Source organism: Ambystoma mexicanum, chromosome 1p, assembly GCF_040938575.1.
Source record: "Ambystoma mexicanum isolate Mex_15411 chromosome 1p, UKY_AmexF1_1, whole genome shotgun sequence".
In the NCBI taxonomy this organism is placed as follows: domain Eukaryota; kingdom Metazoa; phylum Chordata; class Amphibia; order Caudata; family Ambystomatidae; genus Ambystoma; species Ambystoma mexicanum.
The window spans coordinates 1,365,858,627-1,365,883,752 of NC_090921.1; positions in this window are offsets into that span (position 1 = coordinate 1,365,858,627).

The following is a 25,126-nucleotide window of genomic DNA, read 5'->3' on the forward strand; positions in this document are numbered from 1 at the left end:
AAACAAGATGGTTAGGATAGCGGCATATTTGTATCTATATATGGGAGCCATGCAGGACAAATGTGCTGAAGGCCAAGATCTGGCAAATAGGCAACAGATGGCATTAGAAAAGGCCCAATCTGACCTGGTCTCTTCTGAGCAGAGGCTGCAGAGGAGCCAGGAGTCAGAAAATGATAGTAGGCAGTATATCATTAAAATAAAAGAGGACATGGATATGCTGCAACAGGAAAAGACAGAGCAGGATACCAGAATTCTGGCTTTGCAGAAGGAGTACCAAGACAGTTTGGACTCCTTACTGCAGAGCCAGAAAAAGCTGGAGCAACAGATCAATTTCAACAGGGCATGCACAGAGCAGGTAGCCACCCTGCAAATTCGATTAGACAGAGAGAAAGAGGAAAGCAATACATTGATTCTGAAAGACCTGGATACCCAGGCAGAGTTTGATCAGGAGCGCCAGAAAGCTGGTGCCTTCCAAAGGCAAAGGGACGACCTGGCGGCACATATGCAGGCTCTTAGTCAGGAAAGGGATACCTTAGGCCAGGAAGTCTGCCACTTAAAAGGGAAAATGGAAGAAAATCACCTGGCCCTCCAGGGGCTGGGTGACCTCCAAAAAGAGCATCAGGGCTTGCTAGATCACACCAGGAGGGTGGAGGAGGCTCTGGCAAGAAAGGAGCAGGCCAGTAGGGATGGGACTGAGGAGGTAACCCTCCTGCAGCAGAGACTGGCCCAGTACTCCAGGACCAATCAGGAGGCACAGAGAGAAAATGAGGCTCTCTGTCAGCACAATGATAGGCTCCAGCAACAGGTAGCGATGCAGGAGAGACTGATAGAGACTAGTAAGGCCTTAACTGAGGAACTGAAAGTGCAGGCTCTTGCATTGCAACAGGGAGCAGGGGCTGATAGAGACGAGGTTCGCTGGGAAAGGGAAATGCCTGAGCATAACCTCAGGAGCCCTGGTACCAGAGGCCTTCATCTCTCCCAGTCCCTGGACTCTGCCACCCCATGTCCCCTCACGCACATGAGCCCAGGGCCACAGGGATGGCAGATTACTATCCAGCTAGAAGTATGGGACTCATAGGCCAGTACCTCCCAGGAATGGATGGGCGGGCATCCGGCTATGGGCACCCAGGCACAGTGCAATTTAGTGGGGAACCCCAGGAGAGTAGGCGCATTAAGCGCATCCTGAAAACCTCTGCCCAGTTAGGTCAGTGGGGGGGTACCCATCAAATCCTGGCAGCAAGGAGGGGTCTGAAGACACCTCTGAGCATTACAGGACACAGGAGACCAGGTCCCCACATTCTGCCAGCCATTCCCAGGCTCGCAGAATCCGGGAAAACCTGGAAGATCAGACGGGCACCTCTGGGAGCAGTGCTTCCGAGTCAGAGGATGAATGGACCAGGGTTACCCGAACCAAAAAGGCCAATAAGGCAAAAAGGGCCTTGCTTAAGGACCCATTGAAACAAATAAAGGCAATCAGAAGTGTCATCACTCCTTATCATAAGAACGCCAAGTATTCCGTTTGGGAAAACTTGGAGCTCTATGAGCAAAGGATGGAGACTTTCCATTTGAAGGACAGCAGTAGCTGCATCCAGTACGTCAAATGGACATTCTCCCCAGAATACTCCAGTTTCTTTGCGGGGCTGGAGGACCAAAATCATTTAAGATGGTCCACCTATAAGGCGGCCATCTTGAAACATTTTTCTGTTCACAGAAATCCTCAAGAGGCTCGCAAGGCAGCCTACAATTTGCAATGTGGGGAGGATCAGGCCCCACAAGAGTTTGTGCAAGAATTAAAGCGTGCTTTTGCGCAGACCACCAGAAGGGTGCACACGGATAGCAGAGAATTTATCAATACGTTTTTCCATGCCTTACCCAAATACATAATGACCCAGCTCGTGAGAGATTTTCATGAGAAAAGATCTTTAGACTGGGTCATTGAACAGGCTACCCGGATCTATGAGGTGCAGAAGCCCATCGAAAATAAAAATAATGCGCAGAAAAACCCCAAAACCAACAGCACCCCTGCTGCTGCCAAGGTGGCAGAGGTAAAGGTTGCCCCGTTTTAGATTTGGAGATGGGGGGGCCCAAAAACCTGCCTGCACCAAATAATTCACAGCCCAGAAGGCCCTCGGGCCAGTCACAGACAGGGAGTCGAGGAGGTAGTCCCACAAATGGTGTCCCCCGCTCCCCTCACTATGTAAGTCCCCGCTACAAGGGAAACAGACCCATCCTGGGTTATGTGTGGACTCCTCCAGCCCAAGAGGGGGGATCCAGCCAAGTGCCTAACGCGGGGAACTTCCCTCCTAACTTCCACCAGGAGGGCAGAAATTCACCAAATCCTGGGCAGAACTTTTTTCCCAGGTATCCACACAATTTCCAGCCCCAAAATCATCCATCCTTCTTTCCCCAATTCCCTGAGCCCAGACAACCTAATCCGGGAGAGGGGAGGCCAAGGGTGGAGGGGTACCCGAATCTTCCCAACCCAGGGTATTACCAGAGAAGGGATAGCTACCCTTCCCGGGATCAGCCCAGGGGAGGAAATAGAGCCCCGTATCAGCCTGAGCGGGTTTCCCAGTTAGAGCGCCAGGTCCAAAATATGACACGGGATCTGGGTCACATACTGAGGGCTCAACAGAACCCTCAGATGAGCATGCCACTGCAGAATGCCCCAAACTCTGGACCTGGTGCTCCAGAACAATGACGGGGCAGCACCCCGATAACCCACCGGTTCCCAGGGAGGAGGCACAAGGGGAAGGGGGGTGTAAAGCCTTGAAGGAAGCTTCCTTCCCAACTTGTAAACAGCCCCTGGAAAACCAGGAACCGGAAACAAAATCTCCTGCCCCTGAAAGCCTGCCTCCCAAGGAGCAGAGGGGGGGTAGGAGAAACAAAGGACCCAAACAGACACACTTTGTGGAGGAGGTACAGGTCTTCCAATTTGAGGGAGAGGGATCCTCAGAAGATCCTGGGAACATGATCTTCTCCTTAAGATGGGGGAACTCCTCCCAAGGAAAAATGGGTCCCAAGGGATGCCAATTCAGACTGGGGAGATGTGGAGACTGAGCTACCGCCACCCATCATCTCATCCCAGAACCGACAATACCAAAATCCCATGGGTCAAACCCATCCCGATGACTGCCTCCAAAAGGGGGGGGGGCGGCCCAGAACCGGAACCAGGGGAACCCACAATGGCTCTGATCGCCAGTTGCCAACTTTTTCTTTCAGATTCCACAGGCTCTTCACCAAATTCTGCCCAAATCTCTTCGCTAGCAATGTCCAAAACCAGAAAGTTAGCCGACCAGTTGTCCAAAAATGTGCATTATCTGTGCACCCTTGAGGAGAATGAGGGAAGATATTATGCCCCGGTACAAGTACAGGGGCAGGGTACAATTTTGGCACTGGTGGACACTGGATCCCAAGCTACCCTTCTGTCCAAAAGGGCCTTTGATGAACTAAATGCAGGAAGGGGGGAGAATTACCGTATTCCTCTCACCTCTCTTCCTGGACAACTGCAGAACTTTGACGGGAAGGAAATTCCTGTCGAGGGGACTGCAGATTTGGACGTCAAAATTGGGCGACACAAGGTGAAACACTCGGTCATAGTAGTGACTCCAGAGGGCACCCCTTGTTTACTAGGGAACGACCTCCTGAGAAGGTTGTCACCCCTAATAGATTGCGTAAACAAGGTCCTCTGGACCCAGACTAGCCGACCAATAAAATTAAAACAGAGTGTCGACCATGTTAGTTTAAACAGCACCTGCCACATGGTTGAACAAAAATCTGACCAAGTAGAATTTCACTTCCAGAACAACCAAATTTCAGACGTGACAGTAATAGCAGTAGGACAACAGACTGGTGGTGGGGGGTCCTCTCTATTTCTGAAAATCAACCTTCCTTCCAGTTTAAGGTGGTATTCCACACTGGAAGGAAACACTCTGAAATTCTTTACCAATCCACAATCAGACACTCCCACTCCTATAGTCCAGAAAGATGTGAAATCAGCTCAGAGCCTGGCTGATATTCAGCAAATTTGAGAGCAGTTGTTCATCTCTGTTCAGTTAAATGATGGGAAGGACTCTGTTCTCGCTCGAGTGTGTGTGAACAACGGTAAGAGCTTCATCAACAAAGCCATGTTCCGCCAACTCCCAAAAGATCCAGCCATTCCCACATTCAAACTGATAGACAAATGGGAAATGGACCTGGAAGCACCTAATTCCAAACATCTCCTGCCAAGCAGGTGTATGCTCAAAATCTCCATTGGCAACAAGAGCATAGTCCATAATTTTCTGGGTCGTGCGAGACGTCACTGCCGCCTTTTACTTAGGCAGTGACATTCTCAATCGCTTTGCCATTAGTTTGGGCCTAATAAACTTCAAAGCTTGGTCCCGATTAGCGGATAATCCCATGGGCTTTGATGATCCAGAAAAAGCATTTAGGTCAGCTCAATTGCTACCTTATGCAGTTGAAATTCAGATTAAAGAGGAAGTCACCCTCCCAGAAAGGACCCGACAATTCTCCCTGGAAGTGAAAGTTAAAAGAGGACAAAAATTGAAAAACCCTGATGCTTATATACATCTAAATGCTTCTCTCCAACAGCAAGGGTTGGGGGTAAACCCAACTCCATTAGTCAACATATAACATGACACCATTCCAATAGAGGTGGATAACAGCGACTTAAAGAGTATTACTCTAGCCGCAGGCACCATTATTGGAATGGCGGTCGATGGCCGACATTTCTCCATTGATTTAGGAAATGAACTGTTAGGACCGATCCCCAAGGACTGTTTTGACAGTGACAGTGAAGACAATACAACACCAGACAGGATTTTCACCCGGCATGGGGGGAACTTCCTTGTGTACACTTCTTGCCCTTATGGTAAGGAAGATGTGACTTGTGACTTCAGAGGGGATGAGGTGATTTTCCAGGTCCATGAGGGCTGCCTTTCCCATCTGAAGCCTCCAGTCCAAATCAGCACTCTGACCAGGGACTTCTCCACCCAGCTGGAGGAGGCCGCTGAGATAGCTAAACCAGAAGTCTTTCCAGGCTTCAGGCAGATGGTGGAAGAGAGAGTCAACCTAGCTGATGCCTGTGCGACTCTGGAACAGAAGCAAAAGTTGAAACAAGTTTTCTTGGATATCCAAGATCTCTTTGCGGTAGACTCATATGACTGTGGTCGCACCGACATCCACACCACAACAATTCCCACGGACCCTGGAATGACCCCAGTGTTTGTGAAGCAATATCGTTTGCCTCTCGCATCCATGGAGTCCCTTACTGAAATAATTAAGAACCTTGAGTCCCGGGGAATAATTCGTCCAGTACACAGCACCTTCAATAATCCGGTGCTGGGAATATTGAAGCCAAACGGCCAGTGGAGACTCTGCGCCAACCTTAGGGAGCTCGACAAACGGGTCCATACTTCCCGATGGCCTCTGCCCTATATTGACCAAGGGCTGGCCCAGATTCAGGGGTCACAGGTATTCACAGCAATAGACCTGACCAATGGATACTGGACCGTGCCTGTCAGTAGGGAGGACTAATACAAACTGGCTTTTACCTTTGGGGGCCAGCAGTACACATGGACCCAGACTCCCTTTGGATACCTCAACTCTGGCAATGAATTCAACATTTTCCTACATAAGGCCATGCCCGACCTAGGTGCGAGGGGTAACCTGGCTTATGTAGATGATGTCCTCATCAAAAGTTCATCTGTGGAGGAACACATAGCAGAGGTCCGTTATGTTCTGACACAGTTGAGGGCCGCCGGAGCAAAACTTTCCTTTCAGAAAGCACAGTGGTGTAGAACCCGTGTTAATTTCTTGGGGCATGACATTACTCCTCAGGGTCTATGTCCCCAGGAAAAGAAAGTGGAAGCACTTCAGAAACTGAAAGACCCCACAACTCTGCGGGAACTAAGGAGCCTCCTTGGACTGACTAATTACAGCAGAAAGTTCATTGAAGGCTACGCAGAGATCACTAGACCCCTGATTCATCTCTTGAAGGGGGGGTCAAGTGGGAATGGGGTCCAGAACAATCCGAGGCAGTAAAACAACTCAAGAGAAGCCTCTCACAAGCTCCTTGCCTAGCTTACCCTGTCAGAAACAAGAAGTTCTTCCTTGAGACAGGGTTCTCTAATACGTGCTTGACGGCAGTATTATACCAAAAGCATGACAAGGTCAATAAAGTAATCTCCTATGCGAGCAAAACTTTATCCTCTGTGGAGGAAAAATTCAACGATTGTGAGAAGGCACTCCTGGCAATGGTGTGGGCAGTGAAGAATTACCGCCCGTTTATCCAGGGGGAACACATCATAGTGGAGACTACACACCAGCCTCTGCAATACCTCCAAAGTGACAGAATCCGGGCCGGAAATGTGAGTAATTCCCGAATTACTTCCTGGATCCTGTCAGTGCAAGGCTTTCCTGTAGAGGTCAGATATGGCCAAAACAAGAAGAGTCCCCTCGCGCAAGGTCTGGCTGACTTGCATGATTGTGCCAGAGAAAACTGTCTCGAGGACGAAAGTCTATAAACCAAGGACAACATGGAGGCATACCTTAATTCCCCACACAAAGTCTTTGAAGAAGACAAGTGTGAGGGAATGTCCACTGTCTATGTGGATGGATGCTCTTACCATGTTGACAACAACGGGGAGAAAGAACTGGTGGCCGGCGTAGGAAATGCATGGGTGAGGGAGTTTCCAGAACCCTCCGCTGGATACAAAATTGGTCCCCGAAGTAGTCAGGTGGCAGAATTGATGGCTGTGCATCAGGCCATCCTCACTGCTGTCCAACATCAACTCCACGAACTGGTCATAATCACAGATTCGGATTATGTACGGAACGGGTTCGTGGAGCACCTGGTTAATTGGAAAACCAGAGGCATGTTATGTGCTAATAACAAACCCTTGAAACATGGGAAGTTAATCCAAAACATTGATGATCTGGTCACCTCAAATGGGATGACCATCTACTGGAAAAAGATCAAGGGTCATTCCAAAATAGAGAGACCAGACAAAACTGGAAATGACTTAGCTGATCAGCTGGCCAAAACCGGGGCCATCCAAGGGGATCTAATAGAAATAGAGTCCCTGTTGGGGGAAATCCAAGTCACTGCGATCACTAGGTCCCAGACCAATGCTCACAATGATCTTTCAACTGCACAATGGAGTAAGGAGACCCCTGATGCTGATTTGATTACAGCTCAGAAGGGGGATCCAATAATTGGTAAGTTTTACCAACACATTGAGGACCCTGAGAATTTTCCCCTGACGGATACCGATTACATTGGGAAAGAGGACCTAAGAGTGTTTATGAAATGTCCAAAACTGTTCCGAATCCAAGACGGTTTGTTGGTAAGGAAATCCCAAGCTGGCCATGATCAGTGGGTGGTTCCTACCTCATTCCGAAGCCTGATGTTAAGTTACGCCCATGATGCGGCCACCGCCGGTCATAGGGGGTTTCACATAACACTGGAAATCTTAAGAGAGGTTGCATACTGGCCACACATGGGGCAGGACCTCGACCAATACTTGAAGGGGTGTCTTGTGTGTGCACAATTTCAGCCATCATCCCTCACACACCGTGCACCTCTCCAAAAGAGGGGGATGACACTGCCATGGTCAGATTTGCAAATCGACTTTGTAGGCCCTGTAATCCGCTCGTCTAGAGGAAACAAGTACATGTTGACCGTTACATGCTTGTTTACCAAGTGGGTGGAATGTCTCCCAGCCCCAAACTGCAAGGCAGAAACAGCAGCTGCCCTGATGATTAACCACATCTTTTCCCGTTTTGATCTACCTCAAAAGAATGAGTCAGACAGAGGTAGCCACTTCACCTGTGAAGTAAAGACAAAGATGTGGGAGATACTGGGGGTCAAAAGGAAGCTACACATTGCTTACAGGCCAGCTTCTTCTGGAGCAGTGGAGAGATACAACCGAACCATTGTGAGCATCTTGAAAAAAAATTGTGGCAGATTCTGGGCCAAGTTGGGATATCCGATTACCTCTGGTCCTAATGGCCATCAGATCTACCCCTTCATCTGCAACTAAAATGTCACCATTTGAGTTGATGACCGGACGCAAGATGGTGCTTCCCCAGCATCTGCTCCACAGGACCCAAGAGCAGACCCTGATAAATGCCTCCACAACTCATGAGTATGTGGAGAATTTAAGGAAACACCTTCAGCATGCTTTTGTCTATGCTCAGCAGAATCTAGAAAGATCAGCCGAGAGCATGAAGACCCACTATGATTTAAAAACTACCCGAAAGGAATATAAGGTGAGTGATCGGGTCTATCTATACAATTTCCAAAGGAACCAGGCCAAACAGCGAAAATTCTTGCCTACATGGAAGGGACCGTTTGAAATTATAGACAAAATCTTCCCTGTGGCCTACAAGATCCGCATCCCCAAAGCCGGTTTGGCAGAGGGGGAAGACAAGTGGGTCCATATAAATCAGCTAAAGTGTTGCCATCCCAGACACACTCTGCAACAACTGGAGGAGTCCTCTGCAATACCAGAGGGGACCGCTCCAGAGTACTTCAATTCCAACCCTAAAAATCCCACATATAGTCTCTAAAATATTATGATTTGGAAAAAAAAGTCTTATAATCGTATCTTGTTTTGGTTAAAATAAGAACGCAAATGTTTTGACTATAAAATGTATATGCCACCCCACCATATCAATGGTGGGGAAGAAATGTCTAGGAATGTGTATTGCAGCTTTTCTTTATCATCCTAGGAGAGATGAAACCATGGAGACTGACCAAGGAGGACGACCGGGGACCGGGAGCAGAGACCCGAGGGGCCCGGGGTACCGCCCAATCCTCCCATCAGGACCAGCAAGCAGAACTGATTGATCGACTGGAGGGAGGAAAAGATGCTGAACTGTGCCATCTATGGAATTGGAAGAAGAGGAGGCGAACATCCCAGATCTTCCGAGTTCCATCATTGAAAGGACAGAATGGCCATCGCAAGAGGGGGGCTTGTGGGATGTTTTTACCCATGCATCCAAGCCCTACCATAAAACTGTGCAGTACTGGCATGGAAAACATCATGATGGCCAGAACTCCCCAGAGAGTGCACAGGGAAAACATGAAGAATAGGCTGCCACCCATTTTTGCCTATGTTGTGAGCACAGGAAGGCACTGCCTAAAACCACCATTGGGCTACACACACAGTAGCCTGAAAACCATTGGGAATGGCAATGCTGATTGCCAAAAAGCAACTCAGAACTGTGGGGAATTCATTTTCTTAATCCCAAAAATGGTTGCAATACCGGTACTCACCACTATCAGAAAGCCGGCGTTTTAAAACCACCAGACTTTTGTGTAAAACTGAACAAATGAAACAAAACTAGGCCAAGGAAAGACTTGCTAAGAGGTGGATACAATGTAAAATTATATTCTGAAATGACTTGAAGAAGTAATTATTTAATGTATATGTAAAAATTGTCAGTTTGATTTGAATGTAGAAAACTGGGAACAAAAAGTGACATTTAGCTGAAACCTGCCTTAATGAAACTGGATTCTGCCTGACAACTACCCCCGACAGGAGTTGAAACCTGCTCAGCCACTCTTCCCAGGCCTAGCTGCATCCTGCTGCCCCTTGCCAAAAGGAGTTGACACCTCTCTGATTAGATTAGGGGTGGAGCACCTGGGAACTGGAAGGGACAGAACAATGCAACTTCCTTGACTCAGGCAAATGTTATATTGGGGGCGTCGTAAAATAGCTTCCTCTTGGGAAAAACTGGGGGGCAGCTGTGCCTCTGCAAGCAGCTGAGCTTGGGGGAAGTGGATAAACCAGTTATTCCACCATGTGATGTGGGAAGCCACACCCCTTTTTGACCAGGGCATAATTTTAAAAAGATAGATAACTCATAGTGCGGACTGGTCAAAATTATATAAATAATACCATTATTCTTGTGATTTTTCGGTGCACATTTTAAGAGGTGTTAGGACCCTGTGGTATGTTCCTGGGGATAGTAGCGGAAAAAAGTTGTCACTCCAAATGTATGCATGTTAAAAATCTGACACTTTATCATCTGAAACCCATCTCCCTAGTGCACATTTGTGTAAAATCTGGAAAGGTTTAGAGGTCGTTATCTGGATGAAAAGGGGAGAATTCTGTCATCAGTGGACACAACATCGTACAAAGACAGGGATCGGATGGTTTGGTGCTACAGAAAATATGTAAACTGGACCTATAATATGAGAAAAACGGTGCATAGATAAATATGTATTTGGATCAGAAATAGATTTGTGTGCAATTTGACAAGGGGAGGTTCCTCTGACCATAAAACCTACAGCATCACTCTGACACTTCATTTCTTTCCCCCAATCAAGGGAGAGAGGAAAGCTTGGCCAATGATAAGTGAGAGGGGCAGGCTTAGCTAGGCCCAGGCACACACCCATTTTCAAAACACATAAAAAGAGACTGCTGGGACAGGTAGGGACAGTCAATTCCATTTGCTGCGGAGCATGCTGACCGACGACTTCACATCCAGAGATCCAGACTTCAAATCCATCAATCTCCAGAACCTGTAGCAGAAATTAACTCCAGAATTTGTAGCAGAGAGGCCTGAATCCACCAGCTGAATCCTTTTCAGCAGGCCTCAAAACCAACCAAACTATTCAACAGCCGGGCGAGCTGTTTGAATTGTGCCAAGAATTTTAGCAAGAACCTGTAACAGTATCCAGAAAGCAGTGCTGTATCCGGAACCCGAGAGAACCACAAACCAGACCGTTGTGAGCAGATCCGGTGCTTGACAGACCCAGAGAGCAGAGCTGACCCAGATAGCCGGGACTTCAGAACCACCCACCGGAAGTCCCGTCCAACCTGACCAGACTGTGATGAGGCCTATTTCAAATTGATATTGTGAGTACCTAGCAGAACTGTGCGGAACCAATCTCTTAGTTAAAATAATCTAATCCAAACTATTTTAACCTAAGTAGAACAGCCTCCTAGAAATCGTGTCATCTGTCTTTTTTAAAGCTGCACAACTGTCACCTGTCAATTCTGCAGCTGCAAGCTGTCACCTGTCATTTTGAGTTTTACTTTAAATCCGAAAATCTACCTTTATTAAATCGTCCGTATCTCTGGAACCGTTTGGGCTAGGAACGAAATTTCATTTTAAAGCTGTGATTCTAGGCTTTCCTTATACTTTTTCCGCAATCTCGATTTACGCTCTTGCGAAATTTACCGCGATTTGCGATTTTGGCTCAATTTCTCCATTTGTCAAAATAGCAGCTCCATTCTTTCTTTTGTTAAAATCTGTTTGCAACTTGGTAATAACTCATAGAGCATTGCTAAAGTGAGCCTGAACTAATACCAACACGCATCTCCCACTCACCCTGAATCTCTAGAGGGAATTAAAATCAGTTGGCACATTTTCCCATCCATTGCCATCACATTTAAAAAGCATTTTGGGCCTGTGTTTCAAACTCCTACCTGTTTCCTCTAAGCTTGCTGGGGGGGAACTGAATTTCGTATTGTATTTGATTGCATTCCTGAGAACTGTGTGCTCCTCTTTCCATCTCCTTCCATTTCTTACATTGCATAGGGGAGGGGGGTGAATTGCCAGAGAAAAAGTGATTATCTTATCTTTTGCTAAAATCATATCAAGTATTTCTGTACTGCATTTTATTCCTCATTGCATTTCCTTGAAACCATAAAGCATTTTCAGCTACCTCATCCTCTATACTACTCCTACGTAATCAAGTGTACCACTGTAACATTACCCATTGAGGATCCACATCACATGTCTCAGTGTACTATCAGATATTAATATATCATAAAAGTGTGATAGATATATATTGTTGAATTGTCCAAATAAACCTTTTAATTTGCAAAACAAACCGACTTCTTGGCTCAGTGGGGCCAGGGGGATTCTAAGAGGGGGGTGTTATACAAGGGTTGTCATCGAGAGTACTGAACTGGACATAAAAATACATCAATAAGGGTTTTCCTCAGCATCCCAAACTAGGCATTGACTTAGCTGTAGTGTTGATTGAATATCGCTTACACGGTACGTTGCTACCGGCACCCTTATTTCCAAACTGCCACACTTGTAATGAGGCATATTGAGTAAATTGAGCGTAATTATAGCAGTTTCGGCATTTAAAATGTGATATCTGCATTGAATATTCAAGCAAGGGAAGGGTGTAGCTCCATGCCACAACATTCACTACCTTAAAACATGGAACCATATGAAGTTATTTCATAGAAACATTTAAGGTCCAAGATTTTAAAACAAAATAAGCGATGGAGGCATTCTCATATTGCCAAAAAAAATTGTAAACACCACAACTGGTTGGTAATGCTGCTAGTGTGCAATGTATGTCTACTGGTTTCTGTTGTTTAATTCCAGCATACACCAGGACAATATATATTCACATGAGTCGGCTAGCAGCTGTGGTGTTGTCTGAAATACCTAGCTAACTCCACCACCTAGTAAAAGAAACTCAAAACGTGCACCTGAGGATTAGCTGCACAATATTAACTAAATAACCGCTTCACTTAAAAAGAGACAGTTACCAATCTCATTCCCAGGTGTTCCTTAGTGACAAGTTTCAAATTTGTATATTACCTTAATGGGCTTGCCTCTCAATTTTCAACCCATGAAAATTCCATGGAAAATTGCAGAGCACTTACTTTCCCATTGGGTTGAAAGGCTAGTGCTCATAACCAAACCTACAAAACCCAAAGCACATGTATATTTGATTTTGATGCTCATGATATAATGATGCATATTTCAAGGTGATCATTAGAAAACTTTGTCTTATGTCTGTTTTGTTTAAACAATCCAGTATTTTGTTTGTGACGGGGAGAGATGTCTTAAAATAAAATACATCTGTGGAAAATCATGTATGCCCACCAGTTTTACCAAAGCACTTAGGTGTTAAAGTGTAATGTTGAATTAGGTTTAGAGTCAAATTCTCACCTTAGCACAGAAGTACAGTGGTACAGCAGCTAGATTTCACCTGTCATCATACCTGATGGAAGCCTGCCTGAAAATAACACTAATAAAGGAAACACAAGGTAGTGGCTGATTGGTAATGAAGATTACCCAACCTTACAGCTCAGGGAAGTCTTGATTCTGTTAAAGCAACAGAGGCAAGCATTATGCTTAACTTTTTTTTAATTCCGCTCATCAGCAGCTTTTCAAAACGTAATCTTTCTTTAAAAAAAAGGGCCAACAAATCTCCATAAATCGCAAGTTCACTGTAGTCTTATGTCCGCAAAAATCCACCAATCATGGCTCAGATCCTCCTATGTCCCACTTACTGCCTGGGTCCTCTCCTCTTTCTTTAGACCATGAACAAACGCCCAACTCCTGGGATAAACAGTCAACGCAACTTCAAGAACTTGAATGGAACAACAGCTCCATCAACCTCGGGTCGACCATGGCATACACTTGCCAAAGAATCCCAACCAAATCCTGATACCAGGCACACGGCTGTAAATGAAGGATCAAGAATGCATCTTATCCACCAATAAAGGTGTGAGCGAGGGTTGTCCACTGGCTCTGCTATTGTTTATTATTTTCCTATCAGACTTTCTGCCAGCCTCCCATTTGCCAGGCCTATTTTCTCCCTCTTTGAATGGGATAAGCTACCCTACCTTTCTTTACACAGATGATGTTATATTATTCGGTCTGACCCCAAAGAGATTTGCTAGCAGTCTGAATTATGCATCAGATAATTTTGGAGACAACTGTCTATAAAATTAAATCTGACAAAAACTAAGATTGTTGTTTTTGGTTAAAAAAAAAAGAGAACAACTATAACTGGCGCATAGATAATGAGAACCTAACCATGGCTGTTTCATATTGCTACCTCGGAGTTACCTTCTCAAGAAACTGTTTGTGGCCTGCACATCTAACATCAGCTGAAAATCTTTTTAGGACAAGCTTGGGAGGGATTAGGAGATTCTATCAAAAGTTTGGTGGGTTCCGATTTGACAAATGCATCCAGGTGCTGGAGGCTAGGATTTACTCAGCCATATTGCATGGTAGTGAGATCGGTGGGTGTGTGAGTTGCACTTCCTTGGATCGTTTCTTGCATATTTGCCTGAGAAAGCTGTTGGCCAGGTTGCACAGCTTGCTGGGGTCTGCCTTAGTGTTGGAGTCCGGTGTTCCAAATATTGGTGTCCAGGTGTTGCACCTTCACAGCCAGGGGCATTGTCGTCCTGTGATAGAGGTGAAGCGACATGCAGCAGGATAAGGGTCTCGACAGTGAGCCTGATCCACCACGTCCTCTCCGTATGCAGGCCTCCTCAACTCGAGGGAACTCTTTTTTACGATACACCCCTCTGCTGTTCAAAGAAGACAGACAGAGGAGTTGATCCCACAAAAGAGCGGGGAACACACTCACCGCTTGTACGAATGCTGAAAAGAAAGAACAAGCATTAATAGAGTCACAAGACAACAATTACAGATCCCTATCCTTCAGCCGTAGTTATGAAATACATGTTAGTTATCTTGTTAACGGCATAGGGCCTGAACCTGAAATAGGGAGAACCAATGAATACTAAGGGCTAGATGGAATATGGCTCTACCCCCTCACCCCCTACCTAATGCTCAGTCCTTACCACCAAATCCAGAGGAAGTCAACTTGTGTGTCAATGAAACAACGACAGGAAAAAATAATAAACAGGTAGGTTAGTATGGGACAATCTATCCCGGGGTCCGGGATGGTGCACTGGCAGCAGAGAGTTCATTGTACACGTGAAGAGCAGAAGAGACACAATACTTTAAAGGATTGGTGTTCAGCAGCAAAGGTAAGAATTAGGATGGTCTTTGGAAATGCAGGACAAAGAGAAGTGAGAACCCCCCACAGAGAAGGGTATGTCTTACTGAGTCTTCCGGTACACACGATTCCAGGAGAGGGTGTGTGTAGCACCAGGAGGAGTCGCAGAACGCTGAGGAGGTAAGTGACGCGTTTCCAACCAGGTACGCGGGTTGCGTAGGACTCGATAAGCAGGTATGAATAAGTCCGGAGCTGGAGCGAAATCCAGGTAAGAAAGCTTTGTAGCAGAATCGAATGGCGAGGCAGGGTCGGGGTGGTCCACGTTCCGGTAACCAGAGGAAAAAGCGTAACTAAATTCCAAGAGAGGGAGCAAGTCCAGTAGGCAGTCTGGAGTCAGGAAACACAGGAAAGCAGTTCGAAGAGCTTCTGAATAGACAAAGGAATTGTCTGAGAGCAGTCACCAGGTAACGCTAAATATTTGTATCTATATATGGGAGCCATGCAGGACAAATGTGCTGAAGGCCAAGATCTGGCAAATAGGCAACAGATGGCGTTAGAAAAGGCCCAATCTGACCTGGTCTCTTCTGAGCAGAGGCTGCAGAGGAGCTAGGAGTCAGAAAATGATAGTAGGCAGTATATCATTAAAATAAAAGAGGACATGGATATGCTGCAACAGGAAAAGACAGACCAGGACACCAGAATTCTGGCTTTGCAGAAGGAGTACCAAGACAGTTTGGACTCCTTACTGCAGAGCCAGAAAAAGCTGGAGCAACAGATCAATTTCAACAGGGCATGCACAGAGCAGGTAGCCACCCTGCAAATTCGATTAGACAGAGAGAAAGAGGAAAGCAATACATTGATTCTGAAAGACCTGGATACCCAGGCAGAGTTTGATCAGGAGCGCCAGAAAGCTGGTGCCTTCCAAAGGCAAAGGGACGACCTGGCGGCACATATGCAGGCTCTTAGTCAGGAAAGGGATACCTTAGGCCAGGAAGTCTGCCACTTAAAAGGGAAAATGGAAGAAAATCACCTGGCCCTCCAGGGGCTGGGTGACCTCCAAAAAGAGCATCAGGGCTTGCTAGATCACACCAGGAGGGTGGAGGAGGCTCTGGCAAGAAAGGAGCAGGCCAGTAGGGATAGGACTGAGGAGGTAACCCTCCTGCAGCAGAGACTGGCCCAGTACTCCAGGACCAATCAGGAGGCACAGAGAGAAAATGAGGCTCTCTGTCAGCACAATGATAGGCTCCAGCAACAGGTAGCGATGCAGGAGAGACTGATAGAGTCTAGTAAGGCCTTAACTGAGGAACTGAAAGTGCAGGCTCTTGCATTGCAACAGGGAGCAGGGGCTGATAGAGACGAGGTTCGCTGGGAAAGGGAAATGCCTGAGCATAACCTCAGGAGCCCTGGTACCAGAGGCCTTCATCTCTCCCAGTCCCTGGACTCTGCCACCCCATGTCCCCTCACGCACATGAGCCCAGGGCCACGGGGATGGCAGATTACTATCCAGCTAGAAGTATGGGACTCATAGGCCAGTACCTCCCAGGAATGGATGGGCGGGCATCCGGCTATGGGCACCCAGGCACAGTGCAATTTAGTGGGGAACCCCAGGAGAGTAGGCGCATTAAGCGCATCCTGAAAACCTCTGCCCAGTTAGGTCAGTGGGGGGGTACCCATCAAATCCTGGCAGCAAGGAGGGGTCTGAAGACACCTCTGAGCATTACAGGACACAGGAGACCAGGTCCCCACATTCTGCCAGCCATTCCCAGGCTCGCAGAATCCGGGAAAACCTGGAAGATCAGACGGGCACCTCTGGGAGCAGTGCTTCTGAGTCAGAGGATGAATGGACCAGGGTTACCCGAACCAAAAAGGCCAATAAGGCAAAAAGGGCCTTGCTTAAGGACCCATTGAAACAAATAAAGGCAATCAGAAGTGTCATCACTCCTTATCATAAGAACGCCAAGTATTCCGTTTGGGAACACTTGGAGCTCTATGAGCAAATGATGGAGACTTTCCATTTGAAGGACAGCAGTAGCTGCATCCAGTACGTCAAATGGACATTCTCCCCAGAATACTCCAGTTTCTTTGCGGGGCTGGAGGACCAAAATCATTTAAGATGGTCCACCTATAAGGCGGCCATCTTGAAACATTTTTCTGTTCACAGAGATCCTCAAGAGGCTCGCAAGGCAGCCTACAATTTGCAATGTGGGGAGGATCAGGCCCCACAAGAGTTTGTGCAAGAATTAAAGCGTGCTTTTGCGCAGACCACCAGAAGGGTGCACACGGATAGCAGAGAATTTATCAATACGTTTTTCCATGCCTTACCCAAATACATAATGACCCAGCTCGTGAGAGATTTTCATGAGAAAAGATCTTTAGACTGGGTCATTGAACAGGCTACCCGGATCTATGAGGTGCAGAAGCCCATCGAAAATAAAAATAATGCGCAGAAAAACCCCAAAACCAACAGCACCCCTGCTGCTGCCAAGGTGGCAGAGGTAAAGGTTGCCCCGTTTTAGATTTGGAGATGGGGGGCCTAAAAACCTGCCTGCACCAAATAATTCACAGCCCAGAAGGCCCTCGGGCCAGTCACAGACAGGGAGTCGAGGAGGTAGTCCCACAAATGGTGTCCCCCGCTCCCCTGACTATGTAAGTCCCCGCTACAAGGGAAACAGACCCATCCTGGGCTATGTGTGGACTCCTCCAGCCCAAGAGGGGGGATCCAGCCAAGTGCCTAACCCGGGGAACTTCCCTCCTAACTTCCACCAGGAGGGCAGAAATTCACCAAATCCTGGGCAGAACTTTTTTCCCAGGTATCCACACAATTTCCAGCCCCAAAATCATCCATCCTTCTTTCCCCAATTCCCTGAGCCCAGACAACCTAATCCGGGAGAGGGCAGGCCAAGGGTGGAGGGGTACCCGAATCTTCCCAACCCAGGGTATTACCAGAGAAGGGATAGCTACCCTTCCCGGGATCAGCCCAGGGGAGGAAATAGAGCCCCGTATCAGCCTGAGCGGGTTTCCCAGTTAGAGCGCCAGGTCCAAAATATGACACGGGATCTGGGTCACATACTGAGGGCTCAACAGAACCCTCAGATGAGCATGCCACCGCAGAATGCCCCAAACTCTGGACCTGGTGCTCCAGAACAATGACGGGGCAGCACCCCGATAACCCACCGGTTCCCAGGGAGGAGGCACAAGGGGAAGGGGGGTGTAAAGCCTTGAAGGAAGCTTCCTTCCCAACTTGTAAACAGCCCCTGGAAAACCAGGAACCAGAAACAAAATCTCCTGCCCCTGAAAGCCTGCCTCCCAAGGAGCAGAGGGGGGGTAGGAGAAACAAAGGACCCAAACAGACACACTTTGTGGAGGAGGTACAGGTCTTCCAATTTGAGGGAGAGGGATCCTCAGAAGATCCTGGGAAAATGATCTTCTCCTTAAGATGGGGGAACTCCTCCCAAGGAAAAATGGGTCCCAAGGGATGCCAATTCAGACTGGGGAGATGTGGAGACTGAGCTACCGCCACCCATCATCTCATCCCAGAACCGACAATACCAAAATCCCATGGGTCAAACCCATCCCGATGACTGCCTCCAAAAAGGGGGGGGGCGGCCCAGAACCGGAACCAGGGGAACCCACAATGGCTCTGATCGCCAGTTGCCAACTTTTTCTTTCAGATTCCACAGGCTCTTCACCGAATTCTGCCCAAATCTCTTCGCTAGCAATGTCCAAAACCAGAAAGTTAGCCGACCAGTTGTCCAAAAATGTGCATTATCTGTGCACCCTTGAGGAGAATGAGGGAAGATATTATGCCCCGGTACAAGTACAGGGGCAGGGTACAATTTTGGCACTGGTGGACACTGGATCCCAAGCTACCCTTCTGTCCAAAAGGGCCTTTGATGAACTAAATGCAGGAAGGGGGGAGAATTACCGTATTCCTCTCACCTCTCTTCCTGGACAACTGCAGAACTTTGACGGGAAGGAAATTCCTGTCGAGGGTACTGCAGATTTGGACGTCAAAATTGGGCGACACAAGGTGAAACACTCGGTCATAGTAGTGACTCCAGAGGGCACCCCTTGTTTACTAGGGAACGACCTCCTGAGAAGGTTGTCACCCCTAATAGATTGCGTAAACAAGGTCCTCTGGACCCAGACTAGCCGACCAATAAAATTAAAACAGAGTGTCAACCATGTTAGTTTAAACAGCACCTGCCACATGGTTGAACAAAAATCTGACCAAGTAGAATTTCACTTCCAGAACAACCAAATTCCAGACGTGACAGTAATAGCAGTAGGACAACAGACTGGTGGTGGGGGGTCCTCTCTATTTCTGAAAATCAACCTTCCTTCCAGTTTAAGGTGGTATTCCACACTGGAAGGAAACACTCTGAAATTCTTTACCAATCCACAATCAGACACTCCCACTCCTATAGTCCAGAAAGATGTGAAATCAGCTCAGAGCCTGGCTGATATTCAGCAAATTGGAGAGCAGTTGTTCATCCCTGTTCAGTTAAATGATGGGAAGGACTCTGTTCTCGCTCGAGTGTGTGTGAACAACGGTAAGAGCTTCATCAACAAAGCCATGTTCCGCCAACTCCCAAAAGATCCAGCCATTCCCACATTCAAACTGATAGACAAATGGGAAATGGACCTGGAAGCACCTAATTCCAAACATCTCCTGCCAAGCAGGTGTATGCTCAAAATCTCCATTGGCAACAAGAGCATAGTCCATAATTTTCTGGGTCGTGCGAGACGTCACTGCCGCCTTTTACTTAGGCAGTGACATTCTCAATCGCTTTGCCATTAGTTTGGGCCTAATAAACTTCAAAGCTTGGTCCCGATTAGCGGATAATCCCATGGGCTTTGATGATCCAGAAAAAGCATTTAGGTCAGCTCAATTGCTACCTTATGCAGTTGAAATTCAGATTAAAGAGGAAGTCACCCTCCCAGAAAGGACCCGACAATTCTCCCTGGAAGTGAAAGTTAAAAGAGGACAAAAATTGAAAAACCCTGATGCTTATATACATCTAAATGCTTCTCTCCAACAGCAAGGGTTGGGGGTAAACCCAACTCCATTAGTCAACATATAACATGACACCATTCCAATAGAGGTGGATAACAGCGACTTAAAGAGTATTACTCTAGCCGCAGGCACCATTATTGGAATGGCGGTCGATGACCGACATTTCTCCATTGATTTAGGAAATTAACTGTTAGGACCGATCCCCAAGGACTGTTTTGACAGTGACAGTGAAGACAATACAACACCAGACAGGATTTTCACCCGGCATGGGGGGAACTTCCTTGTGTACACTTCTTGCCCTTATGCTAAGGAAGATGTGACTTGTGACTTTAGAGGGGATGAGGTGATTTTCCAGGTCCATGAGGGCTGCCTTTCCCATCTGAAGCCTCCAGTCCAAATCAGCACTCTGACCAGGTACTTCTCCACCCAGCTGGAGGAGGCCGCTGAGATAGCCAAACCAGAAGTCTTTCCAGGCTTCAGGCAGATGGTGGAAGAGAGAGTCAACCTAGCTGATGCCTGTGCGACTCTGGAACAGAAGCAAAAGTTGAAACAAGTTTTCTTGGATATCCAAGATCTCTTTGCGGTAGACTCATATGACTGTGGTCGCACCGACATCCACACCACAACAATTCCCACGGACCCTGGAATGACCCCAGTGTTTGTGAAGCAATATCGTTTGCCTCTCGCATCCATGGAGTCCCTTACTGAAATAATTAAGAACCTTGAGTCCCGGGGAATAATTCGTCCAGTACACAGCACCTTCAATAATCCGGTGCTGGGAATATTGAAGCCAAACGGCCAGTGGAGACTCTGCGCCAACCTTAGGGAGCTCAACAAACGGGTCCATACTTCCCGATGGCCTCTGCCCTATATTGACCAAGGGCTGGCCCAGATTCAGGGGTCACAGGTATTCACAGCAATAGACCTGACCAATGGATACTGGACCGTGCCTGTCAGTAGGGAGGACTAATACAAACTGGCTTTTACCTTTAGGGGCCAGCAGTACACATGGACCCAGACTCCCTTTGGATACCTCAACTCTGGCAATGAATTCAACATTTTCCTACATAAGGCCATGCCCGACCTGGGTGCGAGGGGTAACCTGGCTTATGTAGATGATGTCCTCATCAAAAGTTCATCTGTGGAGGAACACATAGCAGAGATCCGTTATGTTCTGACACAGTTGAGGGCCGCCGGAGCAAAACTTTCCTTTCAGAAAGCACAGTGGTGTAGAACCCGTGTTAATTTCTTGGGGCATGACATTACTCCTCAGGGTCTATGTCCCCAGGAAAAGAAAGTGGAAGCACTTCAGAAACTGAAAGACCCCACAACTCTGCGGGAACTAAGGAGCCTCCTTGGACTGACTAATTACAGCAGAAAGTTCATTGAAGGCTACGCAGAGATCACTAGACCCCTGATTCATCTCTTGAAGGGGGGGTCAAGTGGGAATGGGGTCCAGAACAATCCGAGGCAGTAAAACAACTCAAGAGAAGCCTCTCACAAGCGCCTTGCCTAGCTTACCCTGTCAGAAACAAGAAGTTCTTCCTTGAGACAGGGTTCTCTAATACGTGCTTGACGGCAGTATTATACCAAAAGCATGACAAGGTCAATAAAGTAATCTCCTATGCGAGCAAAACTTTATCCTCTGTGGAGGAAAAATTCAACGATTGTGAGAAGGCACTCCTGGCAATGGTGTGGGCAGTGAAGAATTACCGCCCGTTTATCCAGGGGGAACACATCATAGTGGAGACTACACACCAGCCTCTGCAATACCTCCAAAGTGACAGAATCCGGGCCGGAAATGTGAGTAATTCCCGAATTACTTCCTGGATCCTGTCAATGCAAGGCTTTCCTGTAGAGGTCAGATATGGCCAAAACAAGAAGAGTCCCCTCGCACAAGGTCTGGCTGACTTGCATGATTGTGCCAGAGAAAACTGTCTCGAGGACGAAAGTCTATAAACCAAGGACAACATGGAGGCATACCTTAATTCCCCAGTCAAAGTCTTTGAAGAAGACAAGTGTGAGGGAATGTCCACTGTCTATGTGGATGGATGCTCTTACCATGTTGACAACAACAAGGAGAAAGAACTGGTGGCCGGCGTAGGAAATGCATGGGTGAGGGAGTTTCCAGAACCCTCCGCTGGATACAAAATTGGTCCCCGAAGTAGTCAGGTGGCAGAATTGATGGCTGTGCATCAGGCCATCCTCACTGCTGTCCAACATCAACTCCACGAACTGGTCATAATCACAGATTCGGATTATGTACGGAACGGGTTCGTGGAGCACCTGGATAATTGGAAAACCAGAGGCATGTTATGTGCTAATAACAAACCCTTGAAACATGGGAAGTTAATCCAAAACATTGATGATCTGGTCACCTCAAATGGGATGACCATCTACTGGAAAAAGATCAAGGGTCATTCCAAAATAGAGAGACCAGACAAAACTGGAAATGACTTAGCTGATCAGCTGGCCAAAACCGGGGCCATCCAAGGGGATCTAATAGAAATAGAGTCCCTGTTGGGGGAAATCCAAGTCACTGCGATCACTAGGTCCCAGACCAATGCTCACAATGATCTTTCAACTGCACAATGGAGTAAGGAGACCCCTGATGCTGATTTGATTACAGCTCAGAAGGGGGATCCAATAATTGGTAAGTTTTACCAACACATTGAGGACCCTGAGAATTTTCCCCTGACGGATACCGATTACATTGGGAAAGAGGACCTAAGAGTGTTTATGAAATGTCCAAAACTGTTCCGAATCCAAGACGGTTTGTTGGTAAGGAAATCCCAAGCTGGCCATGATCAGTGGGTGGTTCCTACCTCATTCCGAAGCCTGATGTTAAGTTACGCCCATGATGCGGCCACCGCCGGTCATAGGGGGTTTCACATAACACTGGAAATCTTAAGAGAGGTTGCATACTGGCCACACATGGGGCAGGACCTCGACCAATACTTGAAGGGGTGTCTTGTGTGTGCACAATTTCAGCCATCATCCCTCACACACCGTGCGCCTCTCCAAAAGAGGGGGATGACACTGCCATGGTCAGATTTGCAAATCGACTTTGTAGGCCCTGTAATCCGCTCGTCTAGAGGAAACAAGTACATGTTGACCGTTACATGCTTGTTTACCAAGTGGGTGGAATGTCTCCCAGCCCCAAACTGCAAGGCAGAAACAGCAGCTGCCCTGATGATTAACCACATCTTTTCCCGTTTTGATCTACCTCAAAAGAATGAGTCAGACAGAGGTAGCCACTTCACCTGTGAAGTAAAGAAAAAGATGTGGGAGATACTGGGGGTCAAAAGGAAGCTACACATTGCTTACAGGCCAGCTTCTTCTGGAGCAGTGGAGAGATACAACCGAACCATTGTGAGCATCTTGAAAAAAAATTGTGGCAGATTCTGGGCCAAGTTGGGATATCCGATTACCTCTGGTCCTAATGGCCATCAGATCTACCCCTTCATCTGCAACTAAAATGTCACCATTTGAGTTGATGACCGGACGCAAGATGGTGCTTCCCCAGCATCTGCTCCACAGGACCCAAGAGCAGACCCTGATAAATGCCTCCACAACTCATGAGTATGTGGAGAATTTAAGGAAACACCTTCAGCATGCTTTTGTCTATGCTCAGCAGAATCTAAAAAGATCAGCCGAGAGCTTTGAGACCCACTATGATTTAAAAACTACCCGAAAGGAATATAAGGTGAGTGATCGGGTCTATCTATACAATTTCCAAAGGAACCAGGCCAAACAGCGAAAATTCTTGCCTACATGGAAGGGACCGTTTGAAATTATAGACAAAATCTTCCCTGTGGCCTACAAGATCCGCATCCCCAAAGGCGGTTTGGCAGAGGGGGAAGACAAGTGGGTCCATATAAATCAGCTAAAGTGTTGCCATCCCAGACACACTCTGCAACAACTGGAGGAGTCCTCTGCAATACCAGAGGGGACCGCTCCAGAGTACTTCAATTCCAACCCTAAAATATCCCACATATAGTCTCTAAAATATTATGATTTGGAAAAAAAAGTCTTATAATCCTATCTTGTTTTGGTTAAAATAAGAACGCAAATGTTTTGACTATAAAATGTATATGCCACCCCACCATATCAATGGTGGGGAAGAAATGTCTAGGAATGTGTATTGCAGCTTTTCTTTATCATCCTAGGAGAGATGAAACCATGGAGACTGACCAAGGAGGACGACCGGGGACCGGGAGCAGAGACCCGAGGGGCCCGGGGTACCGCCCAATCCTCCCATCAGGACCAGCAAGCAGAACTGATTGATCGACTGGAGGGAGGAAAAGATGCTGAACTGTGCCATCTATGGAATTGGAAGAAGAGGAGGCGAACATCCCAGATCTTCCGAGTTCCATCAGTGAAAGGACAGAATGGCCATCGCAAGAGGGGGGCTTGTGGGATGTGTTTACCCATGCATCCAAGCCCTACCATAAAACTGTGCAGTACTGGCATGGAAAACATCATGATGGCCAGAACTCCCCAGAGAGTGCACAGGGAAAACATGAAGAATAGGCTGCCACCCATTTTTGCCTATGTTGTGAGCACAGGAAGGCACTGCCTAAAACCACCATTGGGCTACATACACAGTAGCCTGAAACCATTGGGAATGGCAATGCTGATTGCCAAAAAGCAACTCAGAACTGTGGGGAATTCATTTTCTTAATCCCAAAAATGGTTGCAATACCGGTACTCACCACTATCAGAAAGCCGGCTTTTTAAAACCACCAGACTTTTGTGTAAAACTGAACAAATGAAACAAAACTAGGCCAAGGAAAGACTTGCTAAGAGGTGGATACAATGTAAAATTATATTCTGAAATGACTTGAAGAAGTAATTATTTAATGTATATGTAAAAATTGTCAGTTTGATTTGAATGTAGAAAACTGGGAACAAAAAGTGACATTTAGCTGAAACCTGCCTTAATGAAACTGGATTCTGCCTGACAACTACCCCCGACAGGAGTTGAAACCTGCTCAGCCACTCTTCCTAGGCCTAGCTGCATCCTGCTGCCCCTTGCCAAAAGGAGTTGGCACCTCTCTGATTAGATTAGGGGTGGAGCACCTGGGAACTGGAAGGGACAGAACAATGCAACTTCCTTGACTCAGGCAAATGTTATATTGGGGGCGTCGTAAAATAGCTTCCTCTTGGGAAAAACTGGGGGGCAGCTGTGCCTCTGCAAGCAGCTGAGCTTGGGGGAAGTGGATAAACCAGTTATTTCACCATGTGATGTGGGAAGCCACACCCCTTTTTGACCAGGGCATCATTTTAAAAAGATAGATAACTCATAGTGCGGACTGGTCAAAATTATATAAATAATACCATTATTCTTGTGATTTTTCGGTGCA